General features: G+C 40.4%; 1 pseudogene; it reads right to left on the minus strand.

Annotated features, from left to right (window-relative positions):
- LOC145163795 (G-type lectin S-receptor-like serine/threonine-protein kinase At2g19130 pseudogene) overlaps positions 1-12,114 on the minus strand; it is a 31,755-nt pseudogene extending 19,641 nt beyond the window's left edge.
- Between the last annotated feature and the right edge of the window lie 10,332 nt (positions 12,115-22,446).

Raw genomic sequence — 22,446 nt, forward strand, 5'->3', positions numbered from 1 at the left:
CACCGCTGCCCACGGTGGTCAACAGAGCAACCCTAGGTGAGGGAGGTTCTACGATAGCCACCAACACCGCCCCGCAACCGGCAACTCACCAACCAACAACAGCGCCGTCGGGGCTACTTTTAACCACATCCGTTCAGATGCCGCCATTCTTTGTACCACCAACGCAGCAACTACCGTCGGTCCACCCAACGATGCTACCACCAGGCCAAGTTTTCAACAGTCAGCCTCCGTTTTCAGTGCCACTGTTCAATCAAGTGAAGGGTGGACTGGGCCCGATGCTTTCCCTACCCCCACTGGCGCAGACTATGGTAGCTCATACACCACCTATCTATTCGATGGCCGGACCGACCATTGCCTCCAACCATAACCTCCACCAGGCCTCGACAATCAACCATTTAACACCAATACACCCTTTCCCCTCTGGCTATCCTCTCCAGTTGCCATTCCAACAACACCCCTTTTACGGACCAAGTCCAGGCTATCATGCATCGTCGTCATGCGGTTTAAAACTCCAACACCAGTCGCAAGGCACATCAATCGTTCCAACCCAAGACTGCCTTTCTCGCAGCGTTACATCCCCGTTTGTCAAATAGTTGCTAGAGTACGAAATACCAAACACGGCCAAACTACCAACACTCAAAACCTATAATGGCACTACCGACCCAGACAGCCACATCGACACGTATGAGTGGACAATGACGTCTCTGAAGCTTGACGAGAGGTTCTGGTGTACATATTTCCCGACTACTCTGGATGGCAACGCAGGCACATGGTTCAAGACGTTACGTCCAAGCATCATATCAAATTTTGCTAGACTTAAATACTTATTCCTTACCAACTTCATGCAGCTACGAAAGTACAAAGGAGATTCTCATTCCATAATAGGCTGTAAGCAAAAGGAGGGTGAAACCGTGCGATAATATTTCACCAGGTTCATAAATGCCACGTTAGACGTGCCGGGACACGACGAGGGGCTCATAGCTGGCGCTTTCACATGGGGAATTTTACCAGGCCCCTTGTCACAAAAGCTTATGGGTAAGAAACCCCAAACAAGGGCTGAGTTAAAGGAGAAGGTAGAACGATATTTGAGGCAAGAAGAAGGCGAGGCAGCAAAACAGGCATACCTAAATGCTATGACGACTAAACGCCACAACCCAAGTCACACAGACTTTCGAGGGGGAAGTAGGCACTTTGGCCAGGTAAGGAGGCCTCGAGCTAGATTTCGGTCATTCAATAGAGATGACAGACGGAGTCGTCGACCGGAGGTGTATACGGTATCAGAGAAACAACAGCCAACCAAGTCACCCAAGAGCCGGTATTGCGAGTACCACAAAAGTAAGACACACGATACTGCCAGTTGTTCAGTACTCAAGAAGGAAATGGAGGAAAAGCAGCTCAAAGGAGAGTTGGTGGAAATAGCGCGGAGTTTGCGAGCCAAATTTGACGCTGAAAATGCCAAGAACGCGCCTCGAGAAGGAGCTCAAGCCAAGGAAATATTCATGATACGTAACAAAAGAAGTAGGGAAGCACAGTCGCCAAACCAATGGATCCCCGGACCCCCGGCGTGGATGCTCACGTTCTCCGTGCAAGACCCCCGTCCTGAGGGATGGAGAGGTGATAACCCATTGGTAATCCAACCCTCCATCAAAGATGTGACCATACATAGAGTCTACGTCGACACAGGGAGTTCAGTAGATATAATTTATGAGCACTGTTTCCGGCTTCTCCCAGATCAATGGAAGACAACCTGAGGCAGGGAGGCTGGTCGGATTCACCGGGCACAACCTGTGGCCGCTGGGCACGATTCACTTCCCCCTGACAATCACCAGCCACTATAAACAACAAAAGAAGACGGTCCTGATTGACTTAGTGGTCATTCGACATTCGGCAGAGCACAACATCATCTTGGGGAGAACGACCCTCCTAAAGCTAGGAGCGGTCCCGTCGACCATGCATGGAATCTTGAAATTCGACAATCCGGCAGGCCCAGCCATGGTAGTCGCCACCCCTCCTAGGGAATTGCAGTGCTTTACGGTCATGAAGCCAGCAGAGATGACTAAAGAAACAAAGAAGCCGTGACAAGACCCGACAAAAGGAAGTGAAATAATCAACGAAGGATACCCTGACCAGCCGATCAGCATTGGTCACAACCTCCCAGGTGACGTGAGGGAAGCAGTAGTCGGCTTACTCAAACGGTACAAGCACATATGTGCATGGACCCCCACAGACATGGTGGGGGTAGATAGGAAGGTCATTGAGCATAAACTGGCGATCAAACTAGGGACAAAGGAAGCGAAGCAGAAAAAAAGGGTCCAAGGTGGGGACCGCAACAGGGCAATTAACGCAGAGGTGGCTAAGCTGGCGGAGGCCGGAATAGTAAGGGAAGCAGTTTTCCCAACCTGGATCGCTAATCCGTTTATGGTGCGCAAGCAAGACGGATCATGGCGTATGTGCATTGACTTCTCAGACTTGAACAAAGCGTGTCCCAAGGACTGCTATCCCCTCCCGGAGATCGACCAGAAAGTGGAATACCTGCAAGGGTTTAAGCTAAAGTGTTTCCTGGATGCATATAAGGGATATCATCAGATTCTGAGAGTGATCATGACGAAGAGAAAACGACGTTCTACACGGATCATGGCACCTTTTGTTACACCAAGATGCCTTTCGGTTTGAAGAACGCGGAAGCCACATACCAGTGCCTGGTTGACTCGATCTTCGCCGAGCAAATTGGGAGGAATATCGAGGTGTATGTCGACGATATGGTGATTAAGAGCTCCCATGAAAACAAAATGTTGCAGGACATCGAGGAGACTTTCTGAACACTGGAAAGGGTCAAAATGAAATTGAATCCGGCTAAGTGCACATTCGGGGTAGAAGAAGGACAGTTCTTAGGATACTATGTTACCAAACAAGGCATCCAACCTAGCCCAATTAAAGTGGACGAGTTTATGGAGACACCACCCCCAGGCACCCTCAGGGACGCGTAGGGTTTGAATGGGAAGCTCACAGCTTTGAGTAGGTTCATCTCAAAATCCGCTGACAAGGCCATGCCACTATTCCATACACTGAAAGGCTGTATTGAAAAGAACAACTTTCAATGGACAGCCGCGGCGGAAGAAGCGCTCCAGAAGATTAAGGAAGCACTACACAAGCTACCTACACTGGCTAGCCCCATCCCATGGGAAACACTGCAAATGTACCTCTCGACCTCAAACGAAGCGATATCCTCGGTGTTGACCGTAGAAAGGGAAGGAGAGCAGAAGCCGGTATACTTTGTGAGTAGGGCATTACAGGGTCCTGAACTCAATTACCCCACCCTGGAAAAGCTAGTCCTGGCGCTCATTTACGCGGCGCAACGTTTGAGGCGTTACTTCCAAGCACACCAAATAGAGATACTAACAAATTGCCCCATCAAACAGATATTACTTAAGCCAGAAACATCGGGCCGGTTAGCAAAGTGGGCAATTGAGCTGGGGGAGCATGAGATAAGTTATCGTCCAAGTACAAGCATTAAGGGGCAAGTACTAGATGATTTCTTGCTCGAAATTCCAGACGAAGGAAGCTCAGCCAAGGACAGAATCTGGGCGGTAGAGGAGGTCCCAGCCAACGACTGTTCATGGACACTATATACCGATGGGGCATCCAGCAGGGAAGGCTCGGGGGCAGGCTTAATCTAGACTAGCCCAGAGGGAGAGGAAGTGACCTACGCTCTTCGGTTCGACTTCCACACCTCAAATAACGAGGCGGAGTATGAAGCCTTGCTCGCAGGGTTGCGCCTAGCCAAACAAATGGGAGCGAAGGCTGTGACAGCTCCAACGGATTCTAGATTTGCCGCGAACCAAATTAACGGAAGTTTTAAGGCAAGAGATCAGAGAATGGAGAGGTATGTGAGAATGGTGAGACAACTGATCCAGTCCTTCAGACAGTTCACGATTAAGCAAATACCTCGAAGCGAAAATAAAAGGGCAGACGCTTTAAGCAAGTTGGCATCCACATGTTTCGATCATCTATCGAAGAAGGTTTTGGTAGAAGTGCTCAGGGAAACGAGTATAGACGAACAGCAAGTAAATACCTTGACAACAACCGGGCCCACATAGATGACACCATTTATGGAGTATTTGCGAAGGGGAGTACTACCAGACCACCACAGTGAAGCTAGGAAAATAAATATAAAGGCGCCCTCATATGCATTGATAAACGGGGAGCTGTATCAAAAAGGGTTCACGACACCATGGTTGAAATGCGTAGATCAGACCAGAGGGATGGAGGCGCTACAGGAGGCGCACGCAGGTCAGGCGGGAGCACACGAGGGAGCCAGAGCTTTAACGGGTAAAGTGCTCTGAATGGAAATATATTAGCCCACTATACACCAAGACGCGCTGGAGTGACTAGGAAGTGTGGGGAATGCCAGTCTTATGCTCCAGTCCAAGCAAACCCGCCAGTATCACTGCAGAACATATCCAGCCCATGGCCATTCTACCAATGGGGCATAGACATTGTAGGCCCGTTCCCGGAAGCACCTGGAAAGCTGAAGTACATGGTGGTGGCAGTAAACTAGTTCACAAAGTGGATTGAAGCATAACCGCTAGCGTGCATATCAGGAAGACACATGATAAAGTTTGTATGGAAGAATATCATGACAAGATTTGGAACACCTAAGGTGCTCGTCAGTGACAATGGACTACAATTTGCTGAAAACCCTTTTAGAGAATGGTGCGCCAGTAAAGGGATAAATCAGCGGTTCACACCAGTGGCGCACCCACAGGCTAATGGGCAAACAGAAGTGTCCAATCGAACCATTGTGAACGGCATCAAGAAACGGTTGGGTAAGGCAAAGGGGAATTGGGCAGAAGAGATACCGACAGTATTGTGGTCATACAGAACCACTCCACGAACAAGCACACGTGAGACCCCGTTCAGCCTAACATATAGGACGGAGGCTGTACTTCCCATTGAAATAACGGTTGGCACGTTGAGAGCGGTCAACACGGATGAAGAAAGTAATGCCCAAGACCTAAGATTGAATATGGACGTCCTCGAAGAGAGGCGCGAGAAGTCGGAGATACACCAAGCTGCATACAAGCGCGTAACTGAAAGGTATTACAATCAGAGGGTGAAGGAGAAAGCGTTCAGGGTAGGCGAGTATGTGTTGAGAAGGAACGAGGCAAGTCGAACCCAACCTCAAGGCAAGCTAGGCTCGGTATGGGAGGGCCCGTATAATATCATAGAAGCAAATAGGAATGACGCATATGTGTTGGAAACAGTGGAAGGGAGTTGAATACCAAGAACATGGAACGCTAGAAACTTGAAGAAGTTTTTCTTTTAAGGACGAAGTGGCAAATAGCCCCAGTTGCCCAGCGTCGTACTTAGTATACCACATTTTTAAGTACTTAGTCTACTTGATTTCATGCTTAGCGACATGATTCTCATACTTAGTGTATTGGAGCCCACATTCAATGTAATTGAATGGTTGATATGCCAAATTTTAATACTCAGTGTATTAAATTTTAAAATGTTTAAATACTTAACACATTGAATTTTATTGATGGGTGCTTAGAGAACCCAGCCTTGACACTTAGCGTGTCGATATTAATATGGGCAAAACAAAATGCTTAGTGCATCAAAATACTGTTAGAAGAAAGCAATGCTTAGAGCATGCAGCTGGATACCCAATACACCAAACGTCTTTACATACAATCAAAAGAGTAATTATTAGCAAAGCCCATACATTACATGCCAAGAGCGAAACAAAACAAAAAAAAAAGAAACTAAAACAACCATAGAGGATATTTTCACGCACCAGGAGGGGTAGCACACGATGCCGGAGCATCTTTGTTTTCATCACCATTGTGTCCATCGCCAACGACCATTCCCACCACCGCACCCTCGCCACCAACTCCAACGTCGCGGTCACCATCATCCTCAACATCTTGCACATCCTGACCAGCATCACCTTCGATCACCTGCATAATTTCATCCCCTCGAATCACCATACCCTCCGGGGTACCTCCTGAACCAGAGAAAGAATACAACTCCCGGAGGCCCCCAATATCCAAATCTCCCAAACCCAATAAAGATGCATGATCCATACTCGCAAACGATAACAGAGCATCATTCACGCTAACCACCAGACTAGTGGAGGAAAGACAAGCACCAGCATCATCAGACCCAGCTCCAGTGGTCACTTTTTGAACGGATTCAATCCCAGCCACAAAAGCAACGTGTCGAATGAGACTTATAGCATTCGTGAAATCCGGATGCTCAATCAAATTATCCATAATACGAATGACACCCACACGTCTAACCAATCCAAATCCCGACGAGAAGTACCCACATCCACTTGCAAAGAAGAGATTAACTTATCACGATCAGCAGCATCGCACTCAAGACTCTCAACTTTAATCATCAAACCTTCATTCACTTGAGTAAGGTAGTCAACCTTGGCCTCGAAAGCGGCTCTAGCTTCGTCAAGGATAGCCTTCTCAGATACAAGGAGCTGACACTTTTGTTCAGAAAGTTGGAGGTCTTCACCAAGCTCGCCAACGCGACGCTCCAGCCCCACCACACGCGACTCGCATGTGGCATGGGTGGCCTCCATTTCACTAAGGGAGTGAATGCGTCGGGAGCCGGCAACAAGGTAAAACATGGCTTGCGCGGCGGCGTAAGCCATATTATGGGCAAGAGCAGGGTTACCCATGGCCTCCATGTCACTAACTACAGTAGGAGGAAAAGCATGTCGAGAGAACTCCAGAGCATTGGCACGAACAGATAACCAAGAATCATTGTGAAGATTCCAAGAAGGGGCAAAGACAGGGGGCCTGGCGAAACTCTCCCCTGTAACACCGTCCAGAGGGAGTGACGCCTGGCCGGGATCGCTAGAGTCCTTGACGGGAGAAAGCTTCGAAGGAAGAAACGGAACACATGGAACAGATATAGGTGAGATAGACGAAAGAACATGCTGATCACACGCCCCATGGATCCCCTCGGACTGTTGCGCGTCGTCATCGGGGATCACAACCACGCCAGTCGGCATGGAAGCCATAGAACTCAGTAGGCGGGAAAAGCTACGCCTAGTCTGAATTCTTTTGGCGACATTAGGTGCTCTGGTAAACGGTTCACCCATGGCCAAGACGGCTTTCCTCTTCGCTTGCATACGCCAAGCGTCAGCAATGATACCCTCTTTGCTATCCTTGCTACTCTCCATGGAAGAGGAGAGGGTAATTCCCAGAGGCATGACAACAGAAATAGGGCGAGCATGGAAGGGATTCATCTCCGACGCCGACTCGCCTGTAGGAGAAGTACAAGGAGCAGCAGTCAAAGCAAGCTGGACCAACCGGCGAGGCAGAGGGAGCCGGTCAACTAGTTCCACCTCGCGATACTCCAGCTTTCCCCGGTAGCATTTCCGTAGAACCTCATCCATAGACAAAGGGGATTCAGCACCTGGAAAGGACAGAACGTGAAGTATCAGTCACCTAAAAAGAAAAAAAAGAGAAGAAAAGAAGAGGGAGAAGGAAAAGAGGAAAGAAGAAATCCAAACAGAGCACTTACCGTCAACGTTGTAAAAGAACACCGCCATTTTGCCACGACGCCTCCAAGAGGGACTCATCCCTACACCAGAAAGGAGGGCCGCAAAGTAGTCCTCAGGAGATACCTGGACACTCTTTAAGTAATCAACAACGCCCTGATTGTGAGGGAAAAGCTTGGGGATGGTATCAGCAAAGGTATTTGCACGATACCGACCGCTCCCAACCAGTTCTTGATTCACCCATAGCCACTTATCCTGCCAGTTCTTGGGGGTTCGTCCGTCGGGAACTAGAGCATGTCCTCCTCGCCGGACTGAAAAGGTGCATTTATCTCTGGTGACGCAGAATCTGAAGAAGTACTTAAAAATGAAATAATTGGGAAGATAGCCATTGGCCCTGCAGATCATCTCGAATGCTACCACTTTGTTAACAACATTTGGGGTCAGCATCTGCAAGCCACAACCATCCTTCTGGAGAACTTCTTCCTAAAAGTCTGTCAACGGGAAACGAATGCCAGCGTCCAGGGTTTTCAAATAAACCCTGATTTTGCCAGAAGGGGGGATTGAGATGCTAGAGCCTGGAGAAGGAAATTCCACGGCCTCCACAAAAGATAAACCATATGAAATTTCAAGCTGGCGGTATTCAGCGGCGGAGGGAAGGATACCAGGAAGACTCGCCATAGAGGAGGAGAAAAAAGAAAAACACAGAGAAAGGAAGACGGAGAAGGATAAGGGAAGAGTGAAGGCAAAAAGGAAACCCTATAAGCGTTTTTATAAAGGAACGGAAAAGGCGGGGCATTTAAAATGTCTGACACGATGACGTAACTGCCAGCTATCATGCGCAGTCACGTCGCCATTAAGAGAGGAACGATGGGTAAAGAAAAACCAACACGTGTAAGCTAATTAAGCCCGAAACACCGTAACTTGCGCTACAACGCTACGGCTACCAGACTGGGGGACTTGATGATGTGCCTAAGACGACACGACAGAATCACGCCTAACCAGAGCGCCGAGCGTTCCAGCCGGGCTAAGCCCAGCGGGCTCAGCGCCCGCCAGCGCCTCTGTGGACAGAATGCCCAGGCAAGGGGCTCGCGCCCGCCAAAGAACGCTCCCAGCTCCATGAAAATGGGAGCATCGGAGGGGATCCCAGTGGACATGGGAGTCGGAGGCTGAGATGCGGGAGCATTACCCGCAGTTATTCGCTACAGTATACTTCGAGGAAGAAGTCTAAGTTAAGTGGGGGAGAATTGTAACATCCCAACCATCAGGTATAATTATTATTCCATTTAGATTCCATGTTTTAAGGTCTACTCGACGAGTTGACGTTGTTACTCGTCGAGTAGCAGCGGGCCAGGACACGTCATTTAATGAGTGACTCGTCTAGTCGGCATGGGGGACTCGACGAGTAGGAGCTGGTAGTGGAAACCCTAAGTTTCAGGGTTTTTGCACCTTATATATATTGCACCATTAGTGCCTCCCACTGTCCTCTATCACCCCTTGAGAGCCAGAAACCCTAATTTCCGTGAGTGTGAGCTTAGAGAGTGTTTTGGAGCTTTGAGAAGTGATTTTTGTGAAGGAAACTTGTAGATCAAGAGGCTAGCATCAAGGATTTCGTGTGGATCCAGAGTCTACTTCAGTTTGGGCACGCCATGGAGGTAATAAGTTGTTACCTTGACCTCTTTTCTTCTACAATCATTCATATGCGGAGGCTAGGGCTTTCTTTAGTTATTCATGAAGGGATTTTTGTATGGGAGCTAGATCTGAAGCTGAGACTTCAGATCTGAACCTCTTTTGAGTCCTAAGTCCATAAAGTTTCCAGATATTGCAAGGATGAGACTCTCCTAAGGTGTAAAGCTCCATTTGAAGCTTAGATTGGTCATTTAGAGCCTTTAGGGCCTTGCATGCGTGTAAAGTTTGCAACTTTACGTGATAAACATGTCTTAGAAGCTTGGATCTATAATCTGGAACCTTGGCATGGCTTAAAAAGTGTCTGCATGGATGAAGGTCTGCAAGGACTCGGCGAGTTGCATAGTCAACTTTGCGAGTCATATGAAGATGGCCATGAACTCGTCGAGTTGATGAACAACTCGGCGAGTCCGATGAATATTGCCTTGGGCTCCACGAGTCAGTCGACTGACTCGGCGAGTCGGCTAGGGTTTTTCCCAATCTTTGGACACGTATGAACTCGGCGAGTTAAAAGGGAACTCGACGAGCCAACTAAGGATTTCACGACTTCTCGAGTTCAGGAAGGACTCGACGAGTCGGTGAACTGCACTCGACGAGTCGAGTCAACATGGACTGTTGACTTTGACTGTGGACTTTGACTTTGACCAAGGGTTGACCAGTTGACTTCTGATGGTATTCTGGTAATTTGGAAATTTATGAAAAATGGTTGTATGGTAACTATAGGTGGTGGAGTTCGTGTTGGTGATCCGAGAGTTGAGCTTTCTAGTTTCGGACGACACTTGAGAGGTGAGTTATCCTCACTATATCAACAGGATCTAAGGCACCAATGCCGGCCCTTTATGAATTTGTATCCGGATTATTACATGATATGTTTATTGTTTTGCATCCTGTTAGTTAGGGTGGTGATATGCTTATGCTTAGTGACGTGGTTCGGTCGATGTCCTGGTTATAGGATGTTGCTATGCTATTTGGATATGTTAGATCGATTTAACTGTTATTATGATAGCATATGATTGTATATGCACATGTTGTTTGATTTGGGGGTTGGGTTGAGGCGGTCCTGCTTTGTGCTGAAGGCCAACATACCCAGGGCGGTCCGGATATACTACAGACCCAAGAGGGGATGCTAGTCAGACCGAAGGCCCGACGAGCGGTCCGGATAGGCTGTAGTCCCTGCGAGGCGGTCCAGACGTGCCGAAGGCGCGAAGAGCGGTCCAGATAGATTGAAGGCCTGCGAGGCGGTCCAGTCAGGCTGAAGGCTCATTATGCATGTTGTTTGCCTATTTGATTATATGATATGGTTATGAGATTGGTATTTTGGGGGATAGCTCACTAAGCTCTCGGGCTTACAGTTTCAGTTGTTGTTTCAGGTACCTCTGGTGATCGCAGGAAGGCAAAGGCATGATCGTACCGCTCCTCCTGCTGTTATGATTTTTATGATTTGATACTGGGATACTCTGATAATTAGTATTTCGAAAACAAACTATGTAATGTTTAAATGGTTTCAAGTGTTTTGAAAAAGTTTAAAATTGGCTTAAAAATTTTGGGTGTTACACCCAGGACGAGAAGTGCACCTCCCACAGACCCAACAACAGCACCCATGGTGACCAGATTACTCTTCTTGTGATGTGGAAGATCTTTAGAAGCGACTTTGACAAAAATTGTTTTCCTACTATCATTGTCTTCAGAGAGGTTCAAGAGATCTCCATCCTAAACCAAACACTGATTATCAACAAAAGAGTAAGCATTACATGAGCAATTGTTCATGTGGTACGACATTCTCCAGCACTCCCAACTGCTGTAGAGTTATTTGGTGGCAGACTCTTGACAGTAATCATGAGAAAACCAGGCTTTTCAACGTTTCTCCCACACTGCAAATTGGTTTTTCTCACACATCCACCGGAGAAATCACTCTGATTCCAGTCACTCTCAGATCTAGGCTTGAAGCCAGTCATGCAATTACAGAAAGATAATCCAGACTGCCTGCAAGTTCCAAAAGACCCACACAAAGCATAAACATCACACTGCGTTGTAGGTTCAAACCAAATTAAATTCAACTCTTTGGCTTTATCCAACCATGCCAGTTGCTGAACTAGACCAGAAACATCCATTATAAATATAGAAATAATGGAAGGATTATACACAGAATAAGTGAAGTAACTCTCGTTCTCATTCGTATTGTGGCTGTAATTAAATATGTTATCCAACCTCATTTCAGGTACTAAGTCAAACGAATTCCCATTCCAAGCCCCACTACTCCGGTATTGCTGAGAGCCATTCCACTTGCTTACATACTCTTATCTTGACAGATAAAGCTCCAAAGTGAAGAGTCCTACACCAGGATCTTCTTTGCTTCTCCATGATGTAAGAACCTAGCTCGTTTTTGTTATATTATTATTATAACCAAGTTTAACACCAGGTAACCAAGTATGAGCTGGGTGATCAAAACATTGCCAAAAAGGTTCAACTGAATTTGAGCTGTCAATCAAAACGAAGTTACCATCATCACGAATAAGTGCTGTTGAAGAATTCAAAGTGGTGGTGGTGGTGACATTTGTGGACCAAAACTGGAATTTGGACTCATTCAAGAGCACCAAATTACCATCAATGATTTTTAATTCTGAACGGAATCTATCAGAGATAGGTGTTTCTCTATTTGCCACCCAAAATATGGTAGGAGGATTGGAGGAGACCTTTTTATACGAGATGCATATGTAATAATTGGAAGAGTTACCTGCTTTGAAGAAACCAAGCTCAAACTGCCCACCTTGGGATATGATTGTGTTGTCTCCAGAGAGAGACTGGTTTGCAGATATAATTTTGGGTCCAGATCAAAGATTTATGGTTACAGAAAACAACAGGAGAAGCAAAAACCTCACTAAACTCTTACGTTTTGTGAAAAACATGACTTGTACAAAAAAATATGGACAGAGAGATAGATTGAGAGAAAGAGTGATGACAGATATCATATTATATACAGAAACATATTACCAGTATAGGGTTTTATAGAACTGACAGTTGAAACCTATGGATAAGTCCTAGAGTTCATAAATGATTGGTTTCTAGTCACAACAAAATGGCACCCTAATTTTCTTAGGCCACTTGTAATAATAATCATACAAGTCAGTCAATATAAATTGCAATACTTCTTCCATTTTAAGTCCTTTCTCCGTATGAAAAGAGGTCCACACCTCAGAAAAATTATATAACATTGCCATGAAAGACTTTTGAAGCATTCAAATAACTTGAAAAAATATACACAAATTGTGAGTGAAATTGTTCATCAACAAAAAATATTTAATAGGTTTTACAATTCTAATTAAGTCCTTTCTCCATAAGTTGTGAAGTGAAAAGAACATTGTCATAAAAGTCTTTTGAAGCGTTCAAATGACTTGAAAAACATACATAAATTGACAGTGAAATTGTTCATCAATCACACATATTTCATAGGTTTTACAATTCTAAGTCCTTTATCCATAAGTTCTGAAGTGAAAAGTACGTTGTCAAAAAATCCTTTTAAAACGTTCAAATGACTTGAAAAATATACACAAATTGACACTGAAATTGTTCATCAATCACCAATATTTCGTAGGTTTAACAATTCTAAGTCCTTTCTTTATAAGTTGTAGAGTGACAAGAGCATTGTCATAAAAGACTTTTGAAGCGTTCAAATGACTTGAAAAACATACATAAATTGACAATGAAATGGTTCATCAATCACCATTCACCAATATTTTATAGGTTTTACAGTTCTATGTCCTTTCTCCACAAGTTGTGGAGTGAAAAAAAAATGCTTTCAAATGACTTAAAAAATATGCACAAATTAACAGTGATATGATTCATCAATCACCAATATTTCATAGGTGTTACAATTCTATGTCCTTTCCCCATCAGGTGTGGAGTGAAAAGAGCATTGTCATAAAAGAGTTTTGAAACATTCAAATGAATTGAAAATATACACAAATTGACATTGAATTGTTCACCAAGCACCTATATTTCATAGGTTATACTATTCTAAGTCCTTTCTCCATTAGTTGTGGGGTTAAAATATAAACAAATTGCCAGCAAAATGGTTCACCAATCACCAATATTTCATAAGTTTTACAATTTTATGTCCTTTCTCAATAAGTTGTGGAGTGAAAAGAAAATCGTTCAAATTACTTGAAAAATATACACAAAGTGACAGTGAAGTGGTTGACCAATCACCAATATATCATAGGTTTTACAATTCTAAGTCCTTTCTCCATAACTTGTGGAGTGAAAAGCATTGTCATAAAATGCTTTTGAAGCGTTCAAATAACTTGAAAAATATACATAAATTGACAGTGAAATGGTGAATCACCTATATTTCATAGGTTTACATTAAAAGATGATAATTTTGACTTTAAAATTTCATGCTCAAAGACCAAGCTGTGTCATCTTGGCCTCACGAAGGCACTTCGAAGCCGCATAGAAGGTACAGGGAGAAATCAGAATAGCAACGTCTCAGTTCTTGGAGGGCGGTTTGGTCGTCCCGAGAACGCATCGAAGTCACGTGGAGGCTAGCGGTTCATATCTGGAAGGTCTTGGCGGCATGATCGCTGTTTCCGTGCTGCTTGGAAGCCGGGTGAAAGGCACAGGCGTGCTGTTTGTTCGCCGCCTCATGAGCTCGCTGTGAAACCGCGTGAATTTTGTGGAAACCGGGTAAAAGGCACAGATCTGCTGCCTCTTCTGTTAATTTTGTGGTTTATAAAATCCTTATATTTTGGATTCTATTAACAAAAAAAATCATTTTTTTTGCCATTTAACTATGAAACAACCACAAAATTAACATGGTTAAACGAAATATAATCTTTATATTTTGGTTTTATTGACAAAAAAAATCAATTTTTTTGGTGATTTAACCGTTGGAACCAACTATTACTTGCAATTGGGTTCAATTTTTTGGTTTCTGCATACATTCTCATTTCATTGGTTAAATTGTAAACAACATATCAAGAGTGGTTTTTTTTGTCAATAAGACAAAACATAGGTAGTTATTCTTTTTTTAATTCATAATAATTTTTAACCTCAAGTATTATCTATTTATTCTAAAAGTTTAGGTCATTTTTAGTCGCCAAATTTTTTTCGATGTTTTATTTTAATCATTACACTATGTTTAAGCTATTAGTAGTCACTGAACTTATTTAATGTAAAGTCCCAAAAATACTATGTGCAAATTTTATTTTAAAAACTATCAAAACCATCATTCAATAATTTCAAAATCCATTAAAATGTGATAATATATATATATATATATATATATATATATATATATATATATATATATATATATATATATATATATATATATATATATATATAATAGCCATCAGAGTACAAATATTTCACCCTGTTTGTGACAACCATCAAATTTCGGTCAAATCAAATATCTGAAACTTATACACTGAGCTCTACATAATGTTATAAAACTATGGTTAATTTTACAGATTGTTTGAGAATCATTTACTATTTTTCCTGAATTTTGTGTTGTTTAATCATTAAAATATTAAATAAATACTAAAACAGTTCAGAAAAATATACAAATTTTACAGTAATTCATATTGTATGAAATAATGATTTCCTAATAATTTCATAATTTTTCAATACTGTTTACTATTTAAAACTATTTTCCTAAGTATTTAAGCATGTAAAAATGCATTTTAATGATTATTTCATATAAATAATTGTTAAAATCTGTAAATAATTATAATTGGGCAAGTTATTATTTTAATAAGAAATTATTAAAATCTGCCTAAATTGAAAATATAAATTAATTATGCAAAGTAAGTAATTCATTTAACAAATAAATACCTTAATATTATAATCAAAATGAATTATTGTTAATTCATCTAATATAAGAATATATGTCTAATTATTTGTATTAATACTCCATTCTCGTTTAGCAGTTCCTAAACCAAAACTATTAATTATATTAGGTTCTACGCCATTTTGACCCGAATCGTCTATCGTACGACACACGCATTTCGTTTTGGGACTAAAGTGAGTAATCTACCCCATATTTTATAATTTTCAATACTTTTGGGGTGTATCATGTGGTTCTAATATGTTCCAACTTCATTTTATTGTTTTATCACAATTGAGACATTGTTGGGACATTTATACGTGAGTCATTAATTGTATAACTATTGTTTGTTTACGCTACATGTACTTGTAGTGCATTACCATTTTTAGTATAATCTCCATGACTATGCCCGTATTCTTGAGGTACGTTATGGACAATAATAGCGCTATTGAGTTGACCACCCCGCCTTGGGACGCTAAGGTGATTGATCGCACATGGTTGAGTGTGTATGATGATTAGATGCTCCATCCTATATATATTTATATATATATACATATGTATATATAGGGTGAGGACTTATTGTTGTTGTTATCATTTGTTAATCAATTTTTGATTTATAAACCGTTATCTCAAATACAATTGTTTGCCGACTTCAAAAGAAAACAAATTTCCAATTATAAAGGTTTCAAGTTCACAATTTTCTCTACTAAAATTAGATTACTCACCAACTCTCGTAGTTGACCTGTTTTTACCAATGATGCAGATTTGAAGAATGAAGTTGATGAAAATTAGGTTGTGCCTTAGAAATCCACAAGACTATTTAAATTTGATGTAATAAATGTTGTTCATATTTAGATTTGTATTTGTATGTTGTGGATCTTGTTTGCATACTTAGTACTTAATTGAATCTAATCATATTATAACATAGTTGTCATGAGACTTTGAACAATATATCACGCCTCGATCGATTCCGACAAGGATCGGGGTGTGACAGATTGGTATCAGAGCCCTTGACTATAGGGAATTAGGTTAATTGCCTTGACCTAGTCTATAGCCTCTAGGGTCCTCTCGTATGCTAGTTTATAAAATGCACACACAACTGCATGCAATTCACACTTAGAAAATCCTAGGAATACCTTTGTGTGTTAATTGCTCCCTTATGTGCATACGTATTACTCCTGACACTTATATGTGTGCATACACTTGTGAATATTCTCCACTTTCTCTGAAAATCACACACATATTCAAGTTGTTTAACAAAATGTATATACATATATGTATTCCTTAGAGCTCATAGGAAATTCAAAGTCATCCACTCTAGTTGGGTAGGATCATAGTAATGGACGCGTAGTAACTGGAAGGGGGAGGTGCCGGTAGCCCGAAAGTCCTGACTAGGTAAGCATTCGTATACATCCCAATCAACCGAGGGACCAGTTTGCTTATCTGGGGACCAAAGGCGAGAGTTCCCAAACCTATAGGGCAAAGCGCGTCATTCACATTACTTTTGAGCCATTAAAATACCCGACCTTATCAAACGTATCCGAAAGGATACACTCCAAAATGGCCAACTCATTGGACTATTAAGTTCCTAATGGGCCTAGAAGTGGGAAAGAAATGTGAAAACTTAGTTTTGTGGGGGCCCACGCAAGTGCTACATGTTTCACATTTAGTAACCATGGAAAGCCCAAAAGGTGCCCAACACTCCTAACCATGGCCCAACAAGTGTTTTACAATTATTTTACCCAACAATGTCTAAAAAAAACTTTATTTCCCTAATCAATTTACAAATAACTCACAAGTCCATATGCGTGTTTCTTATAGTTGACATGTTCCTTGTTTGGTTGTGGACTTAGGGTAGACTCATTAGGATCAACAGTCTAATAAAATTTTAATTACACATAACTGGGGGCATGTCGAGTGAATCTTAGGAGTGGATCAGAGATGGAACAAATCACAAGATTATAATGAAGTTATTCCTACTAAATTCATAAGTCTATTTATATAGACCTCCGGTATAGAGTCGTCAGCGTAGTCGTGTCGGCAATCTAGAATATAGCTAAATACATAATACAAACTATAATACCCAAATTATACAAAATTTTCTGCATAAAAAAATCAATAGACAAACACAATGAAACTAAAAAGGGTATCAATCTATCAAGAGAAAAACACATACAATGTAGATTTAAATCCACTAATTATAACAAAATGGCTAAAAGAAAAGGTAAGGACTAAGGATTGTTAAGTCCTCTCTTCTTATAAATAGCTTTGAAGCAAGCTTGCCTAAGCTTCTTTGTTCTTTCTGTCAATTCCATACCTGGCAATTTATCCATCATCTTCTTGTACCCTGCTAACGTCTCTACCTCCTCCTTTAATCCCAACTCCAAGTTTTTTTTAGGTAGATGCAATATATTTTTCGTGTGAGTTCACAAAATTTACAATGAGTTAAGTTTATGTAAATATAAATCAGAAATCGTAGTAAAACAATTGATTCGATGTGGCATATGCCTAGGGCCTATGTTTATGTTATAAAGAAACTAATAATTAAAATTTTAGAAAATACCAAAACTACTTTGGTTACAAAGTGCATGCATACATGCATGAGTAATGTATAGAAGGTTATTATCGTAGTTTACCTTGGCATTGTGAATGAGTGATTGAAGGCTCTTAAGTTTTCTATGAGGCCATTTGTTTATGTTTAGCTCTCTGCATCTTTTCTTCAACAATGTTAACCCTATCCCTAGTTCCTTTGCTGCCATGATTATCGGCATCTCAAAGTACTTCGCTATCTCTTCAAACTCCAATGGTCTCAATCTCTTTGCCACCTTCCGGCCACCGTGATCAGTGGTGGCAACACTAGAACTACATGTAGCCTCACCACCGGATTTACAGTCTTCACTGAAACTAACCAATGGTAAATTACCATCCTCCCAACAATCCCATAAGCTTATATCTTCAAGTGGATCCAAATCGTGAAACTCATTTCTAGAAATGATGTTTTGATCTTTGTTAAGTACTGTGGAAACGTTCTGATCGAGCACTTCATGCAATTTTTCCAACAACTCGTAATCATGATGGTCGAGCCTGTCACCACTGCAAAAATCCAAAAACTCAAGATAATCAAATCCAACACGATAGAAGACTCTTTTTGATCACTAGAAATCCAAACCATGTTTTGATCAATATAGACAAAATCACTTTTTTGTGCGAAAGATGGGGTAATGAGTGACGTTTATATATACCTGAAAAGATCTTGATGATCAAAGTACGGAAACCAATCGAGGTCATATATGGGGTTTTGATGATCTGCAGGTGGATCCATTTGTGAGGGAGAAGTTAAAAGTTGCGGTAAGAATGTGATGATTTATATAAGTGAAGTGGGAGAAGTAATTAATAACAAATAAAGAGGAAATGAATATATATGGTCTTTGAGCTGTAACCTTCTTCTTCAATTCACACACATATACGTATATGTTGCCGCAAATTATGACTTATGTGCCTCATGCATTTAATGCATCACATGCCTATGGCATATTCTTGACTTTGAAGCTACGTACCAGTTTTGAATTTCCGCAGTAGCACACTTTTCATTAGAAAGCACTCCAAGTCTTCACACTTGAACCAGTTAGAAAGTACTCCAAGTCTTCACACATGAACCAATTAGAAAGTACTCCAAGTATTCACACATGCAAATTATGACTTGTGTGTCGCTATAGGTAACTAATAAAACTTTATTTTTTTTAACCCCTTAAATATCAGTACAAGCTTCTAACATCGACGTTTAAATTCTAAATTTCTTTTTATTACTAAAACTAGCATCAATTCAAGTATATAAACCATGAATCTTGAGAACACGGCAAAAACCAAATAAGTCTTATCATCTATGTAAAAACTCAGGGTTTTTACTAGTGAATCTATCAGTGGCGGAGCTTGAACAATTAACTTGGGGGGGGGGGGGCGAAAATATTATAAACTGAAATTAATAAAAAAATAATAATAATAATAACAGATTGTTTTCAACAAATAAACACCAAAAACACCTAGAAAAAGAATTATAACTCAGCCCGACGGCCTTTAATGTCTTTAAAAACATATTATGAATGATATATTAGTAAGCAGACAACAATTTCTCTTTCAATGTTTTCATCTTTCCCATGATTATATCTAGAAAAAATCAAAATGAAGGAACAATTGATTCAATAAAAAAAATCAAAAATCAAAATTTGAACAATAACCAATAACTCATTTAACAATAACCAAATCAATCTTTGTTTTCACTTTTCAGCTTTGTTTGAAGCTGCCTAGCTGTTAAGCATAACCAAATCAATAATGAAATCTAAAAATAAAAAAAAATCAAACTAAAAACAGCAGCAACAGTACAAGACCCAACACCAACAATAACCAAATCTATAAGTTCATAACTTATAAATCAAATTGGAAAATCGCCAAATCGCAAATGACAGCCAAATTAAAAAGAAACTCAGTAAGACAGTAGTAACGCATAAAATAGGCAATAGATTGACAGAAAACAGCAGCAGCAGTGCAATACGCCAACACCAACAATCAACAATCTTACAATCAGAAAAGAAAGAACAGCTGAACATGATTTGGGTCTCGGGATTACATACCTGATTTCTGTGAAGTGAGAATGGGGACTTGGGCACTTGGCGATGGCGATTGGCGAGAGTGAGACCAGGCGACTGACTTGGCGAGACAATGACAAACGAACAGCAGGCGAGATAGGCAGCGAATTGGGCAAATGGGGATGAATCGATTTTGATTTCTTGATACCGCTTGGTCGCTTGGAGAATTTGGAGTATTGGACAATTCTGATTAGGAATCGGGAGGGGCCAAGGCCCAAGTTTGAAGATAGCAGTCTTATAACTATTTTATTTTGAACTACAATTCCTACTCCTGGCCCCAATAATACTATGCCCCTGGAATCTATGATGGCTAGTGTAAACATTATGGTCATATATCATTAAGATTCTATGGACTTAGAATGTGTGATTCCGCCTCATTCCCTGTTCCTTGTTTGGTTGTGGGCTTAAGGCGGGGTCACCCATCCGAACGCCCTTGCAATCTTAATGATATACGACTAGTTTACGCCAAGCTACTATAAAAGAACTGGTAGGACTTATAATGCAAATTTCGTCAAAATTTGTTGAAACATAAGTAATGATGGAACTCGCTAACTACGTTATAAAATATTCATAGTGGTAATACCAAGGATAAAACAGGGAGTATAAAAGCACACATAGAATACTCTATCATCCCAAAACAATAAACTCCTTTTAAATCGACTAAGTTCAAGTTACAATAACAAATTTCCAAGGTCGTTATGTGACATCAGGCGGGTTGTTCCTCACCATAATCAATTTCTTGTACTACGAAACGTTTTCCACCTCTTTTTCCAAACTCTTGAAGTCCCAGTCAAAATGCAAATTTCGGGACGAAATTCCCTCTAACGGGGGGATGATGTGACAACCATCAAATTTCGGTCAAGTCAAATATTTGAAACTTATACACTGAGCTCTACATCATGTTATAAAACTATGGTTAATTTTACAGATTGTTTGAGAATCATTTACTATTTTTCCCGAATTTTGTGTTGTTTAATCATTAAAATATTAAATAAATACTAAAACAGTTCAGAATAATATACAAATTTTACAGTAATTCATATTGTATGAAATAATGATTTCCTAATAATTTCATAATTTTTCAATACTGTTTACTATTTAAAACTATTTTCCTAAGTATTTAAGCATGTAAAAATGCATTTTAATGATTATTTCATATAAATAATTGTTAAAATCTGTAAATAATTATAATTGGGCAAGTTATTATTTTAATAAGAAATTATTAAAATCTGGCCTAAATTGAAAATATAAATTAATTATGCAAAGTAAGTAATTCATTTAACAAATAAATACGTTAATATTATAATCAAAATGAATTATTTTTAATTCATCTAATATAAGAATATGTGTCTAATTATTTGTATTAATACTCCATTCTCGTTTAGCAGTTCCTAAACCAAAACTATTAATTATATTAGGTTCTACGCCATTTTGACCCGAATCGTCTATCGTACGACACACGCATTTCGTTTTGGGACTAAAGTGAGTAATCTACCCCATATTTTATAATTTTCAATACTTTTGGGGTGTATCATGTGGTTCTAATATGTTCCAACTTCATTTTATTGTTTTATCACAATTGAGACATTGTTGGGACATTTATACGTGAGTCATTAATTGTATAACTATTGTTTGTTTACGCTACATGTACTTGTAGTGCATTACCATTTTTAGTCTAATCTCCATGACTATGCTCGTATTCTTGAGGTACGTTATGGACAATAATAACGCTATTGGGTTGACCACCCCGCCTTGGGACGCTAAGGTGATTGATCGCACGTGGTTGAGTGTGTATGATGATTAGATGCTCCATCCTATATATATTTATATATATATATATATATATATATACATATGTATATATAGGGTGAGGACTTATTGTTGTTGTTATCATTTGTTAATCAATTTTTGATTTATAAACCGTTATCTCAAATACAATTGTTTGCCGACTTCAAAAGAAAACTAATTTCCAATTATAAACGTTTCAAGTTCACAATTTTCTCTACTAAAATTAGATTACTCACCAACTCTCGTAGTTGACCTGTTTTTACCCATGATGCAGATTTGAAGAATGAAGTTGCTGAAAAATAGGTTGTGCCTTAGAAATCCACAAGACTATTTAAATTTGATGTAATAAATGTTGTTCATATTTGGATTTGTATTTGTATGTTGTGGATCTTGTTTGCATACTTAGTACTTAATTGAATCTAATCATATTATAACATAGTTGTCGTGAGACTTTGAACAATATATCACGCCTCGATCGATACCGACAAGGATTGGGGTGTGACATTGTTAATGCATAAGAAGTGAAGGTCTAGCAAAACAAAGAAAATACGAAGTCACTCAAGTCAGAGATGTGAAGATGCTCTGAAGTTCCTTTTGTATCCGAGATGAAGAGATTCCAAAGTTTTAGTCTGTACAAGCATTTAATGTTTTTTGTCTTTAGTTGATGTAATAGTTCTTAGGACGATTTCAGCAAATGTTTTAAGTGTCAGATTTGTCAAACACTTAGCATTAACTAGTCCTTAGAATGTTTATCAGTTTGTACCATGCCTCTCATTTACTATTTAAGGAGTAGATGTTTTCATGAATATGTACCAAGAATAGAAGTAATCAATATTCTCTCCACATCATTTCAAACTCTCTTGCAAGTCAAATTTCTTTCATTTACATTCTACTTGTTCTAAATCATCTTTACTTTGATTATACTCAATCATACTTCATTTTACTTACTTGAATACTTTGTTGAATATTATCTTTAAGTCTTG

Source organism: Lactuca virosa, chromosome 3 (genome assembly GCF_052849685.1).
Source record: "Lactuca virosa cultivar CGN04683 chromosome 3, Lactuca_virosa_CGN04683_v6, whole genome shotgun sequence".
Lineage (NCBI taxonomy): Eukaryota > Viridiplantae > Streptophyta > Magnoliopsida > Asterales > Asteraceae > Lactuca > Lactuca virosa.